This window comes from Nilaparvata lugens, chromosome X (genome assembly GCF_014356525.2).
Source record: "Nilaparvata lugens isolate BPH chromosome X, ASM1435652v1, whole genome shotgun sequence".
Taxonomy (NCBI): Eukaryota; Metazoa; Arthropoda; class Insecta; order Hemiptera; family Delphacidae; genus Nilaparvata; species Nilaparvata lugens.
The window spans coordinates 11,766,767-11,790,462 of NC_052518.1; the positions used below are offsets into that span (position 1 = coordinate 11,766,767).

The window sequence follows — 23,696 nt, forward strand, 5'->3', positions numbered from 1 at the left end:
CCGGTTACCAATCTGAGGCTCATTTAATTGTTTCTGAACAATTGAGTTTTTACGGCGATGGGGGGTCAGCCCATCGCCCAACCCCCAACCAGGAGGACCAGGTAGTTTTTTCGGGTTTCCTTCCCTAGCCTTTGGTAAACCAATACCGAACTACAAGGCAGCAGCATAAGGAAAAAAAAATAGAAAAGAAGAATTTTCCCATGGTGGGGAGGACAGGATAGAGAAAGAGAGCAGTGCGCGACCGACAGGATGACAGATTGACACCTTACTGAAGCGAGGTGCCCCCATCATCCCTGTAGCCGCACACTGCAAAAGAATGGCACAAAGCTAAGTCAATGGAATGTGCCATTCTAGAAATAAAAGATCCAAGCATATAGAAGAAGAAGAAGGTCATAGGAAGAAGGGCTTGGAAAGGGGAGTTCCCTTTTAGTCGCCTCTTACGAACAAGCAGGGATTACTGTGGGTACAATTCTACTACCCCTACCACACTGGGGGACATTGTAATACATAGATAAGGAATTACAATGAGTTGAAATGACTAACAACTATGAGTAATGAGTTACAATGACTAATATTGACAATCCAAGTGATATAATACCTCTACATTACAACACAGAAAGATTACTACAACTCAACGTTAATAACATTGATAATACTTCGACTATGGTACATACAATATAATGTTAATAACACTACAGCTGAAATATAACTTTAATAAAATTGTTTAGTCTTTCTTTTAAGTTTTTTTTAAATGCCGGTGAGGAATCTCTGTTTATATTACAATTTTCCAACATTAAATCATTAGATAATTTGAGCAAAATAACAAAAGATGAATTTTGAAAGCGAGAATTGATATTGAAATATGTAATGTTCAATTAACTCTCAATGCTGTAGACCTCAATATCACAAAAATATCTGAGCAAATCGAGACGATCTAATAAACCATTACACAACTTATTCAGTACATATAGCACAGCAACCTTCCTTTATAACTCTGGACTATTAAATTTACAAGTAACATCATTTGGATAGTTTCTAGCATAACTCAAATAATTTACTTTGTAATGCATATAGTATCAATGTTTTGAAGAAGTGTTTACATTTTCATAGTTATCCATATTTAGAAAACCTCCAAAGCTGTCACAAACTAAAATATTTGGAACCATATTGAGACATCGTTTCTGGTCATTGGTTGATTTTACAATTTTATCAAGCTATTTTATAAGGTCAACATCTATATAGCAAGATATATAGTTATGCAGCAGGATGCTACAGCCTACTGTTTGAATGATTGACATGAGAGTATAAACGACACGTGAAAATTTTCTGGCAAACTGGGTGATACAGCTGGATATTCAATAAGACATTCAAGATGTCTTGCAGTTCGGCATTTATGAAGTTAGATGTTGCAGCCTATAGTTTGATAGGATGCTTTGGAAACAAAGTGATGTGTCTGAAATGTCTTCAAAATGATCCAAAATTGGTGGCTTGGAGCATGTTTCTGGAATCTTCGGTCTGTTGGGTAGAGCTTTGAACAGTAATAACTCATGTCCGTCAGACACGAAGATTATAGCATTAATGATAATCAGGTTGCACCTTCGGTGTCGTGTTTATTCTGAAATGGAAAAGAATCAGTCAATAATTATCCATAGTTGAGAATATGCTATTATTCTCTTAAATAGTTTTCTACTAAATGGTTTTTGGGTGTTGGTCTGTGTGTGTGTGTGTGTGTATGTGTGTATGTGTGTATGTCTGTGAACACGATAACTCCATTCCTAATTAACCGATTGACTTGAAATTTTAAACTTGAGGTTCTTATACCATGAGGACCCGACAATAAGAAATTCAATAAAATTCAATTCAAGATGGCGGAAAAAATGGCGGATAATTACTAAAAAACCATGTTTTTCACGATTTTCTCAAAAATGGCTCTAACGATTTTCTTTTAATTTATACCATGAATAGCTATTTATAAGCCCTATCAACTGACATGAGTCTCATTTCTGGGAAAATTGCAGGAGTTCCGTAATATTTTTGAGAAAAATGGCGGATAATCACTAAAAAACCATGTTTTTCACGGTTTTCTCGAAAACGGCTCTAACGATTTTCTTTAAATTTATACCATGGATAGCTATTTATGAGCCCTATCAACTGACATAAGTCTCATTTCTGGGAAAATTGCAGGAGCTGCGTAATATTCTCGAGAAAATTGGTTGATTTTACAATATTATTGAGCTATTTTATAAGGTCAACATCTATATAGCAAGATATATAGTTATGCAGCAAGATGCTATAGCCTATTGTTTGAATGATTGACATGAGAGTATAAACAACACGTGAAAATTTTCTGGCAAACTGGGTGATACAGCTGGATATTCAATTTGACGTTCAAGATGTCTTGCAGTTCGGCATTCATGAAGTTAGATGTTGCAGCCTATAGTTTGATAGGGAGTATCGTATGAGAATATAGACAACACACGCACACCTCCTATCAAACTGAAGGATACAACTGAATTTGACGTCCAAGGTATCTTGCAGTTCGAAATTCATAGTTATGTAGTTGTAAGCTGCAGCCTACAGTTCAATAGAGCTCTTGGAATGATAATATAGACAACACATTCCCAAAGTCTATCAAACTGAAGGATACAACCAAACGTTTACTTTGAAGATGCAGGCGAAGTTCGACGTCTGGGGTGTCTTGCAGATTTGAAGTTATTGTAGTTCAATGATGTATCATCGAAAAAAAGTGAAGTGATGTGTCTGAAATGTCTTCAAAATGATCCAAAATTGGTGGCTTGGAGCATGTTGCTGGAATCTTCGGTCTGTTGGGTAGAGCTTTGAACAGTAATAACTTATAACTCATGTCCGTCAGACACGAAGATTACAGCATTAACGATAATCAGGTTGCACCTTCGGTGTCGTGTTTATTCTGAAATGGAAAAGAATCAGTTAATAATTATCCATAGTTGAGGATATGCTATTATTCTCTTAAATAGTTTTCTACTAAATGGTTTCCAGGGTCGCGCAAAGAAACAAGAAATGTTGAATGGTACAGATCGCAGCAATGGAATGAAAAATATCTTTACAAGGCGGACTCAGCAATGTAGAGTGGGTAGAAGTGAAGAATTTTGCCCAAATCATGTGAATACATTGTCTTCCAGTGATCATCGGATTGGTTTGAAAAATGCAACAGAGGTGAAAGCATTCCATGAACAATGGTGCTGTGGGCTGTAAATCAGCTGTGGCAATATCTCATACACAACCTATAACAAGAATAAACTGAAGGAAAACATTTGGAACAAAAATCCACTGACATTACTCATGATTTGCGTGATTCCATTACAGGTAGGCCTACAAATGCTGCAAATAAAAAATGGAACAACATCTTTCTTATGTAATCTTGAAAACTAGAGGCAATTTTAGACATTTCAATTGCAGGATAATGAGTGAATAATGATGGATACATGTCATTTCATTAGTAGCCCATCCGTTATTTGAAATCAATGTTGAAGGATTATTTGAAGTTAGATCCTTACTAGCGCCACCGATAACAGGCTGCGAACGCCAAATGTGAGCACATCTTTCAGATCTCATCTTAAAAATTAAAACGTAACTTTTGGACAATTAGACTGTGGCATGATCAATTATGAATGGCATGATCAGTAGGACTACTGTACTTGTCATTCCATGAGTATTCTACTAAATTGATGGATTGTTCCCTGGAATGACATCATTTCAAAATCCCTCATATCCCTGAACCACTCTGTATCAATAACAACTCAAATTTGAATGTTGTAGAAAATACTTGGAATTTAAATCTCATAGCTGAACAATGTTTCATCAAATTTATCAAAATAGCCTTTGGTAAACCAATACCAAACTACAAGGCAGCAGCATAAGGAAAAAATAAAATAGAAAAGAAGAATTTTCCCAAGGTGGGGAGGACAGGATAGAGAAAGAGAGCAGTGCGCGACCGACAGGATGACAGACTGACACCTTACTGAAGCAAGGTGCCCCCATCATCCCTGTAGCCGCACACTGCAAAAGAATGGCACAAAGCTAAGTCAATGGAAAGTGCCATTCTAGAAATAAAAGATCCAAGCATATAGAAGAAGAAGAAGGTCATAGGAAGAAGGGCTTGGAAAGGGGAGTTCCCTTTTAGTCGCCTCTTACGAACAAGCAGGGATTACTGTGGGTACAATTCTACTACCCCTACCACACTGGGGGGCATTGTAATACATAGATAAGAAATTACATTGAGTTGAAAATATGACTAATATTAACAATCCAAGTGATATAATACCTCTACATTACAACACAGAAAGATTACTACAACTCAATGCTAATAACATTGATAATACTTCGACTAGGGTACATACAATATAATGTTAATAACACTGCAGCTGAAACATAACATTAATAACATTGTTTAGTCTTTCTTTCAAGTTGTACCTCCACATCAACTCTGATGGAAATACTTCTAACATTAAATGATCATTGATTAAACTAACTTATTAAACTAACTATTATTACTTAAACCAATTATTATTTGAAATACAATCATCAAGGCTAATTAACATCAATAACAGTACCGTACTACAATCTAATCCAACATTTGAGGAATCAGTTTGCAAAATGATAATATTTTTCAGCTACTGTATCACTTTAATAGAAACGTGTGAAATGTTAATTAAATAATTGAATTTACACAGAACATTCAGGATTAAATTTCATCATATAATTACAATGTTTGGATATTAACATTCTTCAAACCATACTAGACCCTATGTATCATTCTTCCATTACCCGAATCTACTCTCAAATTACCCTTGTTTAGCTGCTTCCATAATCTTCACCAGCCCTGTGTAATGTATGCATGTTTACAATGCATAAAAGAATACAAAATACATTTCTATAGAACCAAAATGGAACAAGTTACCTGAAGGAAACATTCAACCTCACATTGAATTTCTCCTACAATTACCATTGAATATGAGAAGTGGTTGATTATGGGTGAAATGATGGCTAAAATCCATCAAATGTTTGTCTGTATAATTTGCTTGTATCAAAAATATTCACAATACAATATATCGGGATGGACCCAAAACAGCTATCATGAGAATACACATTGAAAATGAACAGTTCAAGCTTATTAACGAAAATTCATTTACATTATCTTAATTCCAGGAAACATTTTTTTTTAATTCCGGTGAGGAATCTCTGTTTATATTACAATTTTCTAACATTAAATCGTCAGATAATTTGAGCAAAATAACAGAAGATGAATTTTGAAAGCAACAATTGATTTTGAAATATGTAATGTTCAATTAACTCTCAATGCTGTAGACCTCAATATCACAAAAATATCTGAGCAAATCGAGACGATCTAATAAACTATTACACAACTTATTCAGTACATATAGCACAGCAACATTCCTTTATAACTCTGGACTATCAAATTCACCAATAACATTGTTGGATAGTTTCTAGCATAACTCAAATCATTAACTTTGTAATGCATATAGTATCAATGTTTTAAAGTAGAGTTCACATTTTCATAGTTATCAATATTGAGAAAACCTCCAAAGCTGTCACAAACTAAAAAATTTGGAACCATATTGAGACATCGTTTCTGGTCATTGGTTGATTTTACAATATCATTAAGCTATTTTATAAGGTCAACATCTATATAGCAAGATATATAGTTATGCAGCAAGATGCTATAGCCTACTGTTTGAATGATTGACATGAGAGTATAAACAACACGTGAAAATTTTCTGGCAAACTGGGTGATACAGCTGGATATTCAATAAGACGTTCAAGATGTCTTGCAGTTCGGCATTCATGAAGTTAGATGTTGCAGCCTATAGTTTGATAGGGAGTATCGTATGAGAATATAGACAACACACGCACACCTCCTATCAAACTGAAGGATACAACTGAATTTGACGTCCAAGGTATCTTGCAGTTCGAAATTCATAGTTATGTAGTTGTAAGCTGCAGCCTACAGTTCAATAGAGCTCTTGGAATGATAATATAGACAACACACGCACACCTCCTATCAAACTGAAGGATACAACTGAATTTGACGTCCAAGGTATCTTGCAGTTCGAAATTCATAGTTATGTAGTTGTAAGCTGCAGCCTACAGTTCAATAGAGCTCTTGGAATGATAATATATACAACACACGCACTCCTCCCATCAAACTGAAGGATACAACTGAATTTGACGTCCAAGGTATCTTGCAGTTCGAAATTCATAGTTATGTAGTTGTAAGCTGCAGCCTACAGTTCAATAGAGCTCTTGGAATGATAATATAGACAACACATTCCCAAAGTCTATCAAACTGAAGGATACAACCAAACGTTTACTTTGAAGATGCAGGCGAAGAAGTTCGACGTCTAGGGTGTCTTGCAGATTTGAAGTTATTGTAGTTCAATGATGTATTAAATATCTATCACATATCAAATTCAGAATACAAACAAGTAATTAGAAAAAGTGAGACTATTTAACTACTGAACAATGTCATTGTAATACATAGATAAGAAATTACATTGAGTTGAAAATATGCCAAATATTAACAATCCAAGTGATATAATACCTCTACATTACAACACAGAAAGATTACAACAACTCAACGTTAATAACATTGATAACACTTCAACTAGGGTACATACAACATAATATTAATAACACTACAGCTGAAACAGAACATTAATAACATTGTTCAGTCTTTCTTTCATGTTGTACCTCCACATCAACTTTGATGGGAATACTTCCAACGTTAAATGATCATTGATTAAACTAACTATTATTACTTAAACCAACTATTATTCCTCCAATTGTTAACTGGAATACAATTATCAAGCTGATTAACATCAATAACAGTACCGAACTACTATCTAATCCTACTATCTAGTTTGGCAGATCGGCAATCATGAAGTTAGATGTTGCAGCCTATAGTTTGATAGGGAGCAAGGTATGAGAATATAGACAACACACGCACACCTCCTATCAAACTGAAGGATACAACTGAATTTGACGTCCAAGGTATCTTGCAGTTCGAAATTCATAGTTATGTAGTTGTAAGCTGCAGCCTACAGTTTAATAGAGCTCTTGGAATGATAATATAGACAACACATTCCCAAAGTCTATCAAACTGAAGGATACAACCAAACGTTTACTTTGAAGACGCAGGTGGAGAAGATCTCTATATTATAATGAACTTTATAATAGACTTCAAAACAAGTTGACCTACTGAATCTTGTGATCCATACAATTTACCTCAAAAACCTCAAGATTCCGTAACTATTTCAGTTGCCTGGAATATCAATTGAAACCAAAATTCGTCACCAAATCAAAAATCCCATTTCCCAGCAAACTAGCTTTAAATAAAATGAATTCAATCCAACTCTCTTCCTATCATGAACATAGGAATATGAAATGTTTTGTAGACATAAAGAATTTTCAACTCGAAATAACACTCATAGAATAAATAATAAAGGTGATATTTTGACTTCCAAATTGATACAAAAAATTAACATAATACAGCATACATGAGAAAAATTCTCATCACATAACTTATATGACAGTGTTTAGAAATTAGAGTAATATTCATTATTCAAAGCACCTGATATCTATAATGTATGTCATAAGAATCTATCTAGATCTCTATATTATAATGAACTTTATGTTTCATTCTAAGAGCATAAAAGAGCACTACATTGAACCACACTAGTGTTATATGTTTTACTCTACCATTATTAATTTCTAGTTGAAAGTTGAATCGCTAATCTAAATTTGCAGTAGCTTACAGTGCTGCAGATCATAATAATCATGATTATAATAATATATAAATGAGCAGCAATGTGATTGGTGAATAGCCTGAATGAGATAATTCCACAACAAACGGTTCATCATTTTGCATTACTATGCTTGGATTATAAGCGCCATTTCTGTGACGTCTGTATGAACTCCTAATTATGGGAGTAGCTTGTCTAGTCCAATAGCGAACGTTCACCTTGATTGGTCATTCGTCTACCAATCATATTGCTTGCTCAATACTGAACATTCTGCTGTGTTTTACTCTATCATCACCTGAGATTGATATAGGAATAACAACCGAAACCGGTATCTCAAAATGTGACTATATTGAATAATTATATTTTTAAGATTCACATAATTATAATCAATAGTTTTATCTTTTCGTGAGCTTTGATGTTACAATGGAGATACTGTTCCCTTAAATACAAATTAGAATTAATATTTCCAGTGAAACATATCACATGATTGGGGAAAAAATATTAAAAATTTGGAATTCCCTTGCAAACTGTCGGTTTATGAGTATAGAATATTTTCACAAATATTCTCCCTGTAATAAATATTCGAATTTTTTTATTATTTGAAAATTAGCACCTAGTCAGAGACTAATAAGCTATTTATTTTATCCTAATTTTATTAAATGGACTTTTTCAAACCTCATCCTAGGATTCAGTTTGTCTAGTTTTTTACTACAATCAATTAGTCTAGTTTGTATACTATAAAATAGTTTCATACAATCAAGTTAGTAGGCCAATAATAATTTGTTTGGTTTGAAGGGATGAACATTCCACTATCACTAACACTAGCTTCAAGCCATCAATTCACAACACAAATTTCACTTCACTAACTCATGCGGTTTTGTTCTTTTGAGCCTCCTGACCACTATATTGTCGTGCTGGTGGAGTCTGACAATATAGAAGCAATCCAGCTGCTTGATGTTGATAATCTGGTCAGGAGGCTCAAAAGAACAAAACCGCATGAGTTAGTGAAGTGAAATTTGTGTTGTGAAATATTCTAATGAATTAAAAATAATCATATTTCAATTATCATTATCAGATGATTTTGCACCATCTCATGGAATTGCACCTTAAGATATCTTGCAGTTCAACATCTATAGTTATGTAGTTTGATGATGCAGCAGCAAACTACAGATTGAAAGAACAATAGTCATAAGAGTATAGACAACATGTGAACATTATCAACATCAGTTAAACTAAAGAATACAGCTGAATATCCTTTTCGACGTTCAAGATGTCTTGCAGTTCGACGTTCATCGTTATGTAGTTGGATGCTGCAGCCTACAGTCTGATAAGGACGACATGAATGAGAATATAGACAACAATTCCAATCGTCTATCAGACTGAAGGATACAGCCAAATGCCTACTTTGAAGTCGCAAGCGAGGAAATTCGACGTCTAGGTTGTCCTGTAGATCTGAAGTTATTGTAGTTCAAAGTTCCAGTCTCAGATTTGCCAGAATCTGAATCTTTGTAAGAGTTTCACTAAAATACAAATCCCTGAAAGAAAAATTGGAATTAATTCTCTCACAAATCATAATAAAAAAACCTGGTGTGGTACACTCACACAACTTTCCTTGCTCATTGAACTGTAAGTCTCATTCTTGAACGCGAATAATTTAGGGGAATAACATAATGACGATTGGCGGCTACTCATTTGAAACTACGATCAGACTACTGTATATGTGTATATATAATTGTTTTCAGAGTACTTTTTCCTTTATGTAAATTGTGAAATTCGATTATTTTTTTTAAAGTCGTCAAAACAGCTATTCTACAGATGAAATATCGACTATGTGTTCTTTTTATAAACTGCTCTCCCTACCTACCTCATGTACGAGTAGGAGGTTACAAAGTCCATTTTGGAACGAGACTCATGCCAGTTGATAAATAACTAAACAGAGTATGAATTTAAAAAAAATCGGTCGGGTCATTTTCTAGAAAATCGTGAAAAACATGGCTTTTTTGGTAATTATCTGCCATTTTAAATAAAAATTTAATTTTATTGAATCTCTTATTGTCGGACCCTCTTGGTATAAGGACCTCAAGTTTAAAATTTCAAGTCAATTGGTTAATCAACAATGTAGTTATCGTGTTCACAGACATATACACACACACACACACACACACACACACACACACACACACACACACAACACACACACACACACACACACACACACACACACACACACACACACACACACACACCACACACACACACACACCACACACACACACACACACACACACACACACACCACACACACACACACACACACACACACACACACACGCGCGCGCGCACACACACAGACCAACACCTAAAAATCATGTTTTTGGACTCAGGGACCTTGAAATGTATAGAAAACTTGAAATTAGGGTACCTCAATTTTTTTGGGAAAGCAATACTTTCCTTACCTATGGTATTATTATTATTTATTTATTTATTTATTCATATGCAAATACAATTCAGGTAAAAACAACAGGCATTTGCCCAAAACTGCTTCAAACCTTAATTTGGAATACACAGTCTAAAGGTTATGCTACTTACGTAACTTAAATGGTAATTCGTACACAATTTTGAGTCCAAAAAATGTATTATGGCAAGGAAAGTGAAAATCACAAGAACAAGATACAACAATTTAGAATTCCTCTGCAAGACTGACTTTCCATCTCTTAATAGTGGGGGGGGGATTTTTTCAACATATTCCCTCTAATACATATTTTATTTAATTAAGAAGAATCATCTCTTGATATTATTAGATGAAGGATTATTTTTCCTACAATAAAATTAGTGAAAGACTCCAAGTCTTCGTATAGTTCTAGATAGTCGGTAAAATCGAAGTTAGCCACCTTATCTAATCGAATTATTATGTATTGTCAAGTAGTGTTATGAGAGTTAAAAGTCTGTTCAACATACCTTGGGCAAATACCTACACCCGCGTTCAATTTCAAGATCACATGGAGATATATGTGCTGTTATAAAGTGTTTTATCCCAGGTTTAAATCAACAGCTGATCTATCTCTGTTTATAACAAGATACGGGATTAGAATGAATTACGGGAACAGATCATGACATGTTACATACCACTTGAGCTGTGCTCAGATTCGTGACTTCACGTAAAAAATAACAATAATAATATCGAATATGAAGTTTTCTTTTTTTAATGAATATTCCAGTTGCATTCAATGTGATGTGTTTCATTCCAAGTTTAAACCAACAGCTGATCTGTCTCCGTTTAAACCAGTTCACGGGCTTACATCATTCTCGCTTGCAAAAGGCCCCTTCCCGTCCTTGTGATGTTTCAAGTCGAGGCGTTAACCGAGACTAGAATTTCATTAGAGCACTGCAAAAGACATTCACGTCCAAGTAACTTACACTATTTTTTGTCATAATAATCTAGAAAAGAATAATTGAGAAACAAAAAACATTACCTGCTTTTGCTGACATTATTACATGCATTCTATAAACATAGCCTAGTTTACAAGTTTCGAATAAGGAATTTCTTGATTGTAATTGACAAAACTTCCATCTGGAGCGCTAAAAGACGGTTTTTGTACCAGATTTGCTGTTCCTAATTCGGAACTAGGAAACATACTCGACTGTAAAGAAAACAATGATTTTATTACAGTATAGTATGCTGTAATGAGAATCATATGTTTATTTGTTCTACAATCAGCTGTTTACCGTCTTGATTTCATGGATGTAAAACAGCTGAAATTGAATGACTATGACAAAAATGGCATTAATGTTCATCTACTTGTGCGCTCTTCTGTACTGGTATTGTGTGGATGTTTTGAGGTAATTTTCTTACCCAGATGAGCGAGCTTCAGAGTTTGACTTGAGGAAGATATTACCGGCAGAAGCGTCAGGTGGATAAAAGTTAGTGGATGAAGAGCCAGTCACATTTGGCATTCGTAGTGCGTCCACCATGCTATAAAAGATTTTATCAGGTGCAGGTGGATCTCAAGGCACTAGCGCTGATTTAGTGGTGCGTGAAAAACGCTGAGACTGGCTTTCCACTGCCAACACCCCGATTCCGTGTTCCCTGGATGAGAGGAGACAACAGCCCCGCTCTCAGTTCCTGGATCCCAGTCAGGCCTTGCCATACTCTCCTATGCAATCTGCTCCCGCTTTGTCCTTCTCACTGATTCGCAAGCAAATCTTTATCACGTTACCCTACAACATTCTTCTATTCAGTGGAGGCAAATCTACATTTCCTCAGTGGAAAGGTAAGATTGCATTCCTATTTGCTCCTACAACACTCTTCCATTCAGGAAAGGTTAAAGGCTTAGAATGGTGGAAAAAATAAAGATCATCAAAAGAAGAAGAAGGAGAACGAAAAGAATAAGAAGAAGATGAAGAAGAAAAAGAAGAATTTTGAAGTGGAATTTAGAAGTGGAATTTAGAAGTTTAATTTTATTGAGAGTAGGCGAGAGTCATTGATGTGTTTATAAAATAGATAAATATTCGACTTCATGTGCTGATTGAACAATTCAGGAACATCTGTTAAATGTTCGGTTGAATAACTCCATTCAACTAGGAAACTGTTTCCACCTAGCTCATTGGATTTACCGTAATATTCCAGTTGAGATCTCTGACATTGAGGGGTGTAGCGTTGCCGTATACAAGCGTAGAGTGAGCAAGTGGCTGCTCTAAATTGGGGCAGAAGCTTCGGAGGCTCTCCTAAATTCGCCTTAAATATGAATATTTCCTTTGAAAATGCCAGCATATTATTCCCATATTTCATCCATATTATTATGTTTTTAATTTTCTTCCCAACACAATATTAAAATAATAAAGTTATTACTGCCCAGTGAAAACCTTAAGCGCCGTTGAGCTGAAAATTATTATTATTATTTGTATGTTTATACTGCAATCATATAAATATTTTTTTCATATTTCACTTTCAATCCCAAACTATGTTTAAGTATCATAATTTCCTTAATTCAAACAAGTGTATTTTAACTGTCTGATTTATTTCGACTCCTCCCTGCACACGGACAAGCCATCCACGCAGGGAGTATATTCTTTATTTACTATTGTCACACTGTTATTTGTAAATATGTCTTTTTGATGAATGAATTTGATTTGAATTTGAATTATATCTATAATTCTTGAGCTCTCAGTAGTATTTGCATGATATAGCATTCAATTAGAGCAGCAGAAAGATACAACTGAATCTCTCATCCAGTTTCTTACACGTGAATATCGATTAAAAGCTGAGATGAAACAGGGGACCTGAGAAATAGCACAGTATCTCCTTGCACAGCTTTAAGATAAAACAAGACAATCTGTATAATTAGGAACAGCCTATATATCAAGTCTGTAATTTGCATTGAGCACCTAGCCTAAATCCGCCCTGCCGAGACTATCTTAAAGGGGTTGTTGATAGCATACAACCAGGGTCTTAATCCTCCTAGAATCTCTGCACCGTCTTACAATTCATTTCCCGACATCGCCAGTGCCAGATTCTGTTCTCTCTTGGACTAGCATTCTCTCTCTCATGCAAAGCTAACGAATTAAGTAAGAATACGTGATATATCAGCTTTCAAATCGGGTTTGTGAATGTGAAAATCTTGAAATGTAATAGATACAATATTCAGTCATCTAATTTGAAGCTAACAAAAATTGAGAAAGAATACACGATGAGTTAGTTGTTACTAATAAGAGTTTTGAAGGTGAAAATGTAAAAAGTGTATTCTATTCTTTGATGGGAAGATAATAACTTCAGTAAGAATTCCTTCGATGCATGATGAGCTTTCAAAATCAGAGTTGTGAATATAAAAATACGAAAAATGTATCTTATATAATTCCCAGTGTGATATAATTCATTCATCTTTTCACCGGTTACTGTAGTATATGTGAGAGTAATGAAATTGAAATGTCTGGGTCAGATTCATATTTGAATTGAATAAAATATTCCAGAAACAAAATAATTTTAAGGATTCTTCTGTAGTTTCCATAATTCTTGGGAAGTATGCTCAGAGTTGAAACAGAAGGCACTCTACTGGAAAATGGTGTTCTATTAATTGTCGTCATATTTTTCCTCAAATGACCTATTTATAACGTAAACTGTATTACGCAAAACTGTATCTTCACAGCAGGTGTGGTTTATACTCAACTAAAATAACCTTTGAAAAAACAGGCGGATCGCAGGCTTATTTGAAATTTTCAGCTTGAGGACGGTATTAATTGATGGAAGGTGATCAAGGCTATCTTCAGCTTGTATCAAATATCGTTCCAACGGTGTGCTCAGTCAATCTCAGGCTGTCCTTCCCTATTAATCTTCATTATTTGTTACATTATGCGGGCACAAGACTAACTTCGTTTCCTCATTTGCAAATCTAATGTCGTTGATTACCGAGTGAAGAATCTAATGTTCGCATTTATCACGAGGTAGCCCCTGGTTTATTATTCCAATCCTGCTAAAGGTTTCTGTTGATTGTGTCGAACAGGTTATGTAAACGAGTAAGAGTAAGTATTTTATTTATTCAATCCAGAGAGCTCAATCTCACGGTCTTATAAGGTTTGCGCCAGTATCAATAAAATGACTCGGGCCCATTACGCATATTCCTGGTGAAGCGAACTCAGCCCGTCGAGCAGATGACGGCAAACATTCTTTTGTCATAAAAACTAATACAAAAAGTACCACAATCAGATCGGAAATCGAATTCTATGATGCAATAGAGGTGAATCGAAAATCTCGATTTTCAGGCTGAAAATTATATATTTTCCAGATATCATATTAATTAAAAGGAAAATACAAAGATTGAAACAATCAGACCAAACTGGGATAAAATTCAAAATGACTTGAACACTATGGATGTGTCTGAAAATCTTGATTCCTATGTTGAACATTGTAATTTCCATATTATCCATAAGAACTAGCACATGCTGGCGGCCTTCTTCATACTGTTTTTGTATATTATTTTGTTTACACTGAACGAAGAAGAATAAAATTCAATTTCGATTCATAGAAACATTGATATCATGTTGAGGATTGGTCACTTTCTTGAATCACTGTTTCAATTTATGTATTACAGCATGCTTATTACAATAGACTATATTACATGATATATGAAAAAAGAATGAGAGTAGAGAAAGCTGCAATAGATGATAAGAAATGTGATAGAAAATTGATCAGGATATGATAGGATTTCAGGGATTGTGACGTATCGGATATTAAGTTTTTACAATTTCATTACGTTAAAAGAAAACAATTAATATGTATCACCATTTGTAACCAAGTTATAATTTTTTATAAATTGATGAATGACTGGATCAATCAAATAGCAATGGAAAGGAAGATTGTAAATGTAATAGAGATTATGTAATGATAAACTTACCAAAAATAAGAGCTTGAAAACTACGAGAAGAAGGATTACATCTTCTTTAGAGGTCAAGATGAATTGGAACGTTCAAATTCAAGAATGTATCCAGATGAAATAAATATAGTATTTATCAGAAATGGTTTCCAGGTGATCATTTAGAGATTAAGACAGAGAGATAGCACCTAATTCGGCAAACTAGGTAGTCCTAGCAAATAGTGGTCCTCCCTTGCCTTTCAGTAAAGGGAGAATTGCTCTGACAAATTAGTCTTTTCTGATAAGGATCTCTATTAGGACGACTCTCAATGCTTGAAAATCAATCTTTAAATTAATCACGTACTAAATGAAAGTCTTGTGAACATTCCATTCAACCATGTATTTGCGCGAATTGATTTAAGACATGTTTAAAGTCAACATAACTAGCCTGGTGCTATGCCAAGTTTTACATTGAAGCTTTTGCACGTGCTACTCAACTTAGTAGCAAACTATATAAAAAGAGGTGTCATCATAACAGAAGTATGTTGAGTAGTTTAACCCTCATCGTTCATACTATTTAAAATCCTACTGATATGAAGTAGGTACACTTCAATCTCCTCTTAACCTGCTCTTCGTATTTTAAAAATATATTAGTATGTAAATGTTTATATAGACTCATGTGTTTAGAGATTATATTGATTCATATATACAGTATTTATATTATACAGTTTATTTGCAAAATGCCGTCTCGATCAAAATCCTTCTCTCAATTAGAGAGATGAGGATATCTTTAACCAATTCCAGTAGGAGTTTAACGACTTAAAGAAATGTGGATCATGATTTTTACTCAATAGTAAGAGTTTTAACCGTATTGAAGCGTTCCAATTTGTTTACCAGTAATCTTCTAAACATTTTATTCCAATAATCGCAGATAGAAATAGATGAAAAATTATAAAACAATGACAGAAATACTCAAAACAAATGATAAATTATGCAATATCTCTGATTAAAAAAATACAACTATTCAATTTTACTAATCTTTTGAGCGATTTCGTGATGTAGTGTATCGATAAATTCATTAACAGTTTTCCAGAAAGTTATTTGACAAAGTAAGGTTTGGTTGCCGCAATCAGGTTCTGAAATCGTTCTGATTGGTGCCTCTTAGCAATCATCAGGCAACTGAAGAGTGCTAGACTAAGAAAAGTTTATAAGCTTGGCTCTGAAACCCAGTTGCACGTACATTGAGTTAAAAAGTGATTACCATGGATTGATAACTTCATATCATTGTCGTCCGATCTATAAAATATAATTATAGTACCCTTTAAAATTGAAAAATTATTAAAAAAGAAGAATACAAATTGTAATGTAACTACTAGTTTCGGTGATCACACCATCGTCCGATTTTTTCATCATTTTTCGGGCATTGGTTCAGTCAGATGATGACCCAACCACGCTTGAATTTGTAAGGTCATTGTGCAAACTGAAGAAAATTTTTAGAAATATACATCTATGTCCTATTATTTCATGATTTGAGTGGGAATTGAGAGTTGAGTGTAAGAGAATGCCAATAAGTAAGAGAAAAATCAATTCTCATATGAACCACCTATTTCAGCAAAATAAAATCTTCAACAATATTTTCCCAGCTGTTAAAGTGCTGCCAATATCGAGATTTGAGAGAATGGTGAAGAGTGAATTGATAGGAAGGGTGCAATCAAATGAAAGAGTTAAATGAGTGTTCCATATATAGATGCAGATTTTTCTGTTATATCTTGAATCTTTTACTTCATGATTTACATGTTTGAGTGATGTGGCAAATTTAATTCAAATTTTAATGTGATGCTGTCTCTGTGATAAGACTCACAGTTTTAGATCAGTGATAAATGTATTGGGTCTTATCTGAGATGAAATGTACTCTGGGCAAAATTATTGTTGATGGTAACTGGGTTAGCAGCCTCTACCACCAAACCACTTCGATAACCCAGTCTCTATTAAATCTCTAAGAAATCTGGATCACGCATCATAATTGTACGAATAATTATTTATTTATTTTTTTTTTCTTTATCTATCTATTTATTTATTTATTTACTTATTCATTTATTTATCACAGAACAAAGAAGACTACAGGCATTAAGCCCAAAACAGTCTTCACTACAATTTACAATCGTATTAAGCAAGTTACTGAAAAAATAAAAATAAGAGATACAGTACATGCAATTTACAAATACATAAGAAAACTGATAAGTATGAGGAAAGCATAATCAATGGAAAATAATCTAAGTATAAGTAATAAATACAGAATGAGGATAATAAGGTATAAAAAGAATACAATTGAACATAAAATATTGTTGAAGATTAATAAAACAAAATAAATCTCATAGCACTCTTTATTTTTAAAAAACTTTAAAATAGTTGAACAATTAGTTTCGGTGATATATTACACCTTATTATATATAGGTTTTTTAAGTTTTTTTTTAAAATAAAGGGTGCTATAAGATTTACTTTGTTTTATTAATTTAAAAGTAGCCCATGTCAATAAGTGTTTTATTGTTGAAGATATATTCGGTTAACCATCACATAATGACATGGTATGTGAAGTGGTGAGTGAGGTATAGGGTGTCGATACTCAAGTGATCACTTATAAAAACATAACTCGAGTGGGAAAAGGGGGAATTGAGCGTTAATGATTGAGTTTGGGGGTTCGCAGTGCAGTAGTGTCGTATACCACTGTTTATGGCTGAGGCCTTCTCCACCATTTGATTACGGACACTGTAAACAGTCGCAGTGTGGGTTGAGGGTTAAAAGGAGGAGCACATGAATTAGGAAGCAGTGAGGGGCCGGCTAAAAGGTTTGCTCCGAGATTTATAGATTTAGCAGGCGGTAGGAGCTTGAACCCGATTGATGCGGATTAGGAAGCCAATTCTGCCGCTTTCCCTCAGCCCCCTTCACCCCTAATCCTCCGTGCCCCAGCACATAATCTTCCTCTTTTCGCTCCATATTTCCTGACATGTTTGCCCTTGTATCCTATTCGTTTCTCAGACGATATTCCATATTCCGCTAGCTGTTGTAAAGAACCCTGTTGACGTTTTATTCCAAGGGGATTGTCATCTCATTGTTGCCAGCCAAAGACAATTCAGCGTCTTGGCCGATATCAATCTTGCAGGCTTTGTCTATTGTCTGTTATTTCCTATTACTCGATAGAATTTCGCTTGACTCCTTGGGGTTGTTCGGTTGATCTCAAGACAACGCATTCACCCTTCCCTGTCCTATGAAAAATGTTGCGGATAAGATTTTCTGTTCAGTCTGAGTGACCCTACGCATTTTTGTATGTGAGTTCGGCCATAAAAAAGCCAGTGCTACTTTTATAAGATAACATCAATCTATCTCTGGTTTGTATATTCTTGAACTGGGAATCACTTCATATAAAACATAAACTTTGTAGTTTTACTCTTATTCGGAATCTTGAAGATTAATGTCCTGGTGTGAAAGTTAATATGGACATATGTAAATATCCCGACTATTTGAGACAAAATTGAAAAATAGGAGACGTTTTGGCAGTAGCCTATTCTTTCTGAATTGTATTCGTTGACTGCATGTGATGAATAAAAAAATGTGGTAGCCTAATTTTCATATAATTATACCCATATCAATCCCAAGAATAAATAGGTTTTGGCTGTAGCTGTAGTTCCTTCACCAATAATTCATATGACAAAATCAAGTAGATAAGTAAATGAGATATATGAATAGATATGGGTTTTCAGTTGCAAAAATTGAAGGAACCATCACAATCGCATTGTAAACATGGGTAAACTCCATCATTTCCATTGGATAATAATAATAATGAAACTTATTGCTTTTTACAAAAGCATAGAAAATTATAATTTAAAAAATAGGAACTAAGTTGATTACACTAACAAGCAAGTTTGCAGAAAAATGACATAATTATCAGTACATAACATGATTATACAAAAATAAAATCAATTGATCTTCAGGTAAACTATCCAATAGATGAGATCAAATCAATGTTGATTAGTGAATAATATAGATTATTGTTATTAATATTATCCAGGCACTCATAGGTTCGAGTTTGAACGTGGAGAGATTGCTGAGAAAAGCAACGATTCTTAAAGTCTTGGAAGAAAAGTATTGATAATGAAAGTGCTCGATGTGTTGGGCTGTTTTTTGTGGGCGGGCAACTTCCTTCCTGCATCCCCCTGGCCATGCTTCCTGTTTTCTAGTTCAACACTGTCTCCTTCCTTTCTCCTATTCTTTCTCTTACTCCTCCTTTTCACTTTTCGTGAGTGTAACCCTCTGCAGCGATCATATGTGTGTTTGGAACACAATGCAGAAAGTTCTGTTACTCTTGTCTGCATTATTTGTGCAATGATTCAACACTTTGATAACTGTTTTTCATGTTTGGGAAGACAGATCGAGGAATGAGAAGATGCACAAAACTATGAAAAAATCGTAACTCTCCAACTTTTTTTACAGCAGATAATGTTCTGTTATGAGAATAAACAAAATGGTAAGCAAGAAAGAGAAAATGGATAGATAACAAATCGTTACTGACGTTAATATAATCGTTAAAGTAATCGTATATAGATAATAAATCGTTATTTGACGTTTCCGATAGCATTGCTTGTATGCACTAAATGAATAAAAATCATTCTTATTCTTATTCTTGCTATAAAAAAATAAGCAAGTTTTCCCAGCTCATGTCTTACATCACACTAGTGGCAAAGTGTTGTACAAAACAATGTTACTTTGTTCATAGCTCATAAATATATTATTAAATATTGTGAAATATAGAAAATCCTATGTTTTGAATGAAACAAACATGAATGAATTGCCATAGCCACAAAATCAATACAATGAATGGGGCTGCTATAAGTGAATCATTCATAAATAACAGAGATGAAAAAGCATGGTACAGACCCTATTACTTTGCTTATTTGAGTATTCAGTATTATGTACACTATTTTCAAGTCCATTTTTGTAATAAAATGACTATAAACCGGACATTACTGAGAACGGTCGTCAAGCCTTACAAAACGTCTATTGTTCTAGTAAGTCTAATGAACGAATTTTCTCGTATCTAAGTCTTGTATGTCAGGCTTATGTGAGGCTTTGATGTTGATCTTGTATCAAAGTTTAAACTGAATATTGAAATATCACAACGAGAATAATCTTTGAACACTTGAGGGAGCTATGCAATATCATGAAGCTATTTGTTCAATAAATCTTCAGTGATGTAGATCATTAAATCATTAGTCAATATAAACATGTTGACTTGAACCTTCTTTGAATTGTTTCCCGAGAAGTATTCCTGAATGCCTCCAGAATTGGAAACGGTTTGTGTCGATAAAGCAGAAAAAAGCTGTTCGCATTGGAATTTTAATCAAGTCGAGCCAATCGTGAATTTGAATAAGAAGCTGCATTAATGCGAATAAATTCCGAGGAGATAAAGGAGACAGAAACAAGTGTTGAACGAATTGTCGGAGAACAATGCAATCGTAAATAAAGTCTGCAAATTCCGATTACTATCGATGAGTCTTTTAGCAAATTCTGCTCAATATATCAGCAAGACGCCGTTCGAAGTCACAGAATTTGTTGTCTCCATCACTAATAACTCAATTAATGTGATGTCTCCATTAGAATCGTCGCTAAAGGCCTGTATAGCGTGGACTATTGGACATTGAGCTCACAATGAATTATTTATATTCTTTTTCCTACAGTTACCTTGAAAAGTGACCATTCCTGCACTGATTACAGAACGCAAAGAATCACTTTTCCGCTCTAGTGCGCAAAGTATTTCTTTGCGTATTCTTAATATTTTGTGTATTATCTTGCAGCCATCCCAATCAGCTGTTGACATTCTGGCGTATATTTTGAATGCGAATTTGTTCTATCTATATTTTTTCTGATTTTCAAATGAATGAAAATGAGAACTCATTGAATTATACATTTTGAATATTATTAATTATTCATTATTTCAAATATAATTTTTTCATTCATAAAATTATTTAGAAATTGAGATCTACTCAAAATTATTTAAATTAATTTGATTAATTTAATTTTCAATTTGAATAAATTATTGATTATTAATTTACAATTGGATTATCAAGTTCAATATAAATAGAGTTGTTATTAATAACAAAATTATACAGACAAACATTTGATGGATTTCAGTCATCATTTTACTCATAATCAACCACTTCTCATATTCAATGGTAACTGTAGGAGAAATTCAATGTGAAATACGTGCGCAAAGATCCTCTGCTTCACTCAAGAAACCATTCCGCCCTCGCCTACGGCTCGTGCGTAAACGTTTCTTTCGATGCAGCAAACTGTCACTTTGCGCACTAGTTGCACAAATAACTAATTCTCAATAATGAAACACTGGGATGTCATCTAATAATATAGAGTAGTTAACACAATTTTGCTATAAATTCGTGATTTTTCTAGATGACATCCTAGTGTTTCATTTTGGATAAATATCACTAACAAAAGTATCCGAAGCTATATTCTCAATATCTCACTTTCTATTACGAACCGGTAGAATATTTTTTTATCAATTTGAACTTTTGCAACGACATGTACAGTAGTCTAAATGAATATCTTTGAAAAAGTGTTTGATTGGCTGCCGTAATACTAAAGCCTAGTTTTCACTAGTAAAGTTTGTGGTCGAGTAAGTTGCATGCTAACTCTAATGCATGCATGCTAACCGAGCTAACTATACTCTACCTACTCGGTCGAGTAACTTCTTTCACTACTATTGAGAAAAGTAGGTAAAGTGTGTTGTCTATTGAACAGAACTAAACTTAAAATGTCAATACAGAACATTCATTATCGCCGTTTAGCCACAAAGTTTTACAAAAAGCATTGATATATGTGGCTGATCTTTCGCTTGCAGAGATAACTACGGCTATTGTTTTGTTCAAATGTTCTTTAAATTTGATCTTCATGATCGAATTAATTCTAAGGAACTAACAGAATGATTTTATGCTATATCTATTATGAATTGTAACATGCATTTATTTTGGCAATAGAAATTATTATTATTATGAAGAAGAAAATTAGTAATTATTGATTATTGTGTCAGCGACTATTGATTATCGATTATTCATTATGCTTAATATTTCGTTAGTTTCTTTACATTTATTTGTTGTTGTCAAACATATTTATGTAAGTGTTTTTCTGTAAATATTGGAAAAAAATTGATTTGATTTGAAAATGAAATTAGAATCTACTCTACTAACTCGAGACTGTTTTCATTAGCATAGTAGTAGTAGAGTAGAGTGAGAAGCGGTGGTGGGGGGGGGTAAGTGGTAGAGTACTATCCCATAGTGCTATACCACTCTACTCTATTAAAAACTAGTACTCTACCATGAACGTTTCCATTGGGAGAGTTCACATGATAGTTAGTACTTCCCAGGGAACTCTACCACTAACTTTACTTATGAAAACCAGGCTCATGGAATTGATAGTAGATATGAAGAATAGATAGTTTATGAAGTAGATGACTTTGAGATAGATAGAAGAGTAATAAGTCAATCTTCCACTTTTTGCAACTGTGTTAGCGAATGTGTGTGAGAGTTTCACATTCTTGCCACAGCGACCCCACAAATTGCGGTGAGCCACCTCCCATTTTCGATTGACCTTAGGGAAAATAAAGGTCTACCTTGTAAGCCATAAATCCCTGAGTCCCGCGGGAGCAGTCATCAGTGGTGAAGCATGGATCCACTATCCTCCCCCACATCAGTCAAATGTTATTTTAAACATCAGTCCTGAATTCAGCTAAATACTCGCTTTCAAAAGTGCACGTCTTTTTGCGAAAAATATGGGGTCAATATCTGTCGTATTCCAGAACTTCATCGTGATGGAACCCGATTGAAATGTAATTAAAATTCAAATATACTGTTAGGCTCAACTCACACTACCTCGACTCAAATAGTACGACTCCAGTTGAGGATACTCCAGTCTCTCGACTTTCTTGCTCATTGTCACTACTTCAGTTCCATGCTACTTTTCTAACCTCACATTATTGAAAATATGATATCAAATTTGTCACTTCTGCGCATGTAACAAGATTTATAACAATTATTATGAATATATTGTCTCATCTAATTTCCATTATTGTATTATTGAATCATGAAACATAAACTCACTTTCATTAAAAATGCATGGTACTACGTAACTCAAGTCGATTCTCGACCAACATGTCGAGTCGTCGCTCGACTCAGTCTCACAGTCGTGAGGTCGCGGAGACTAGAATCGACTGGTCTGTCACCATTTGGAAACACATGCTGCGTCGAGAAGAGACTAGAGTCGCAGTCTCTTCTCGACTTGAGTCGCGTAAGTTTTAGTTGTGCCCAATACAACAGCATATAGTCCTGCTTATTACAATGTACCACAGAAAACGGTTTCCATAATATCCACTGACTTGGGTTAGTTACTACTTGAAAATTTTCACTTTGTACTTACAACTTCTAGAAATTAATGTTCATCAACATTGAGTGATAATACGTGAATGATTCATTTATGTAGCCGT

The 23,696-nt window shown here is 34.3% G+C and overlaps 1 protein-coding gene across 11 annotated transcripts in view; it reads left to right on the top strand.

Moving 5' to 3' along the window:
* Window positions 1–23,696, top strand: part of LOC111044890 (nuclear factor 1 X-type) — a 300,946-nt gene that overhangs the window by 185,914 nt on the left and 91,336 nt on the right. The gene's annotated exons all lie outside the window — the stretch shown is intronic.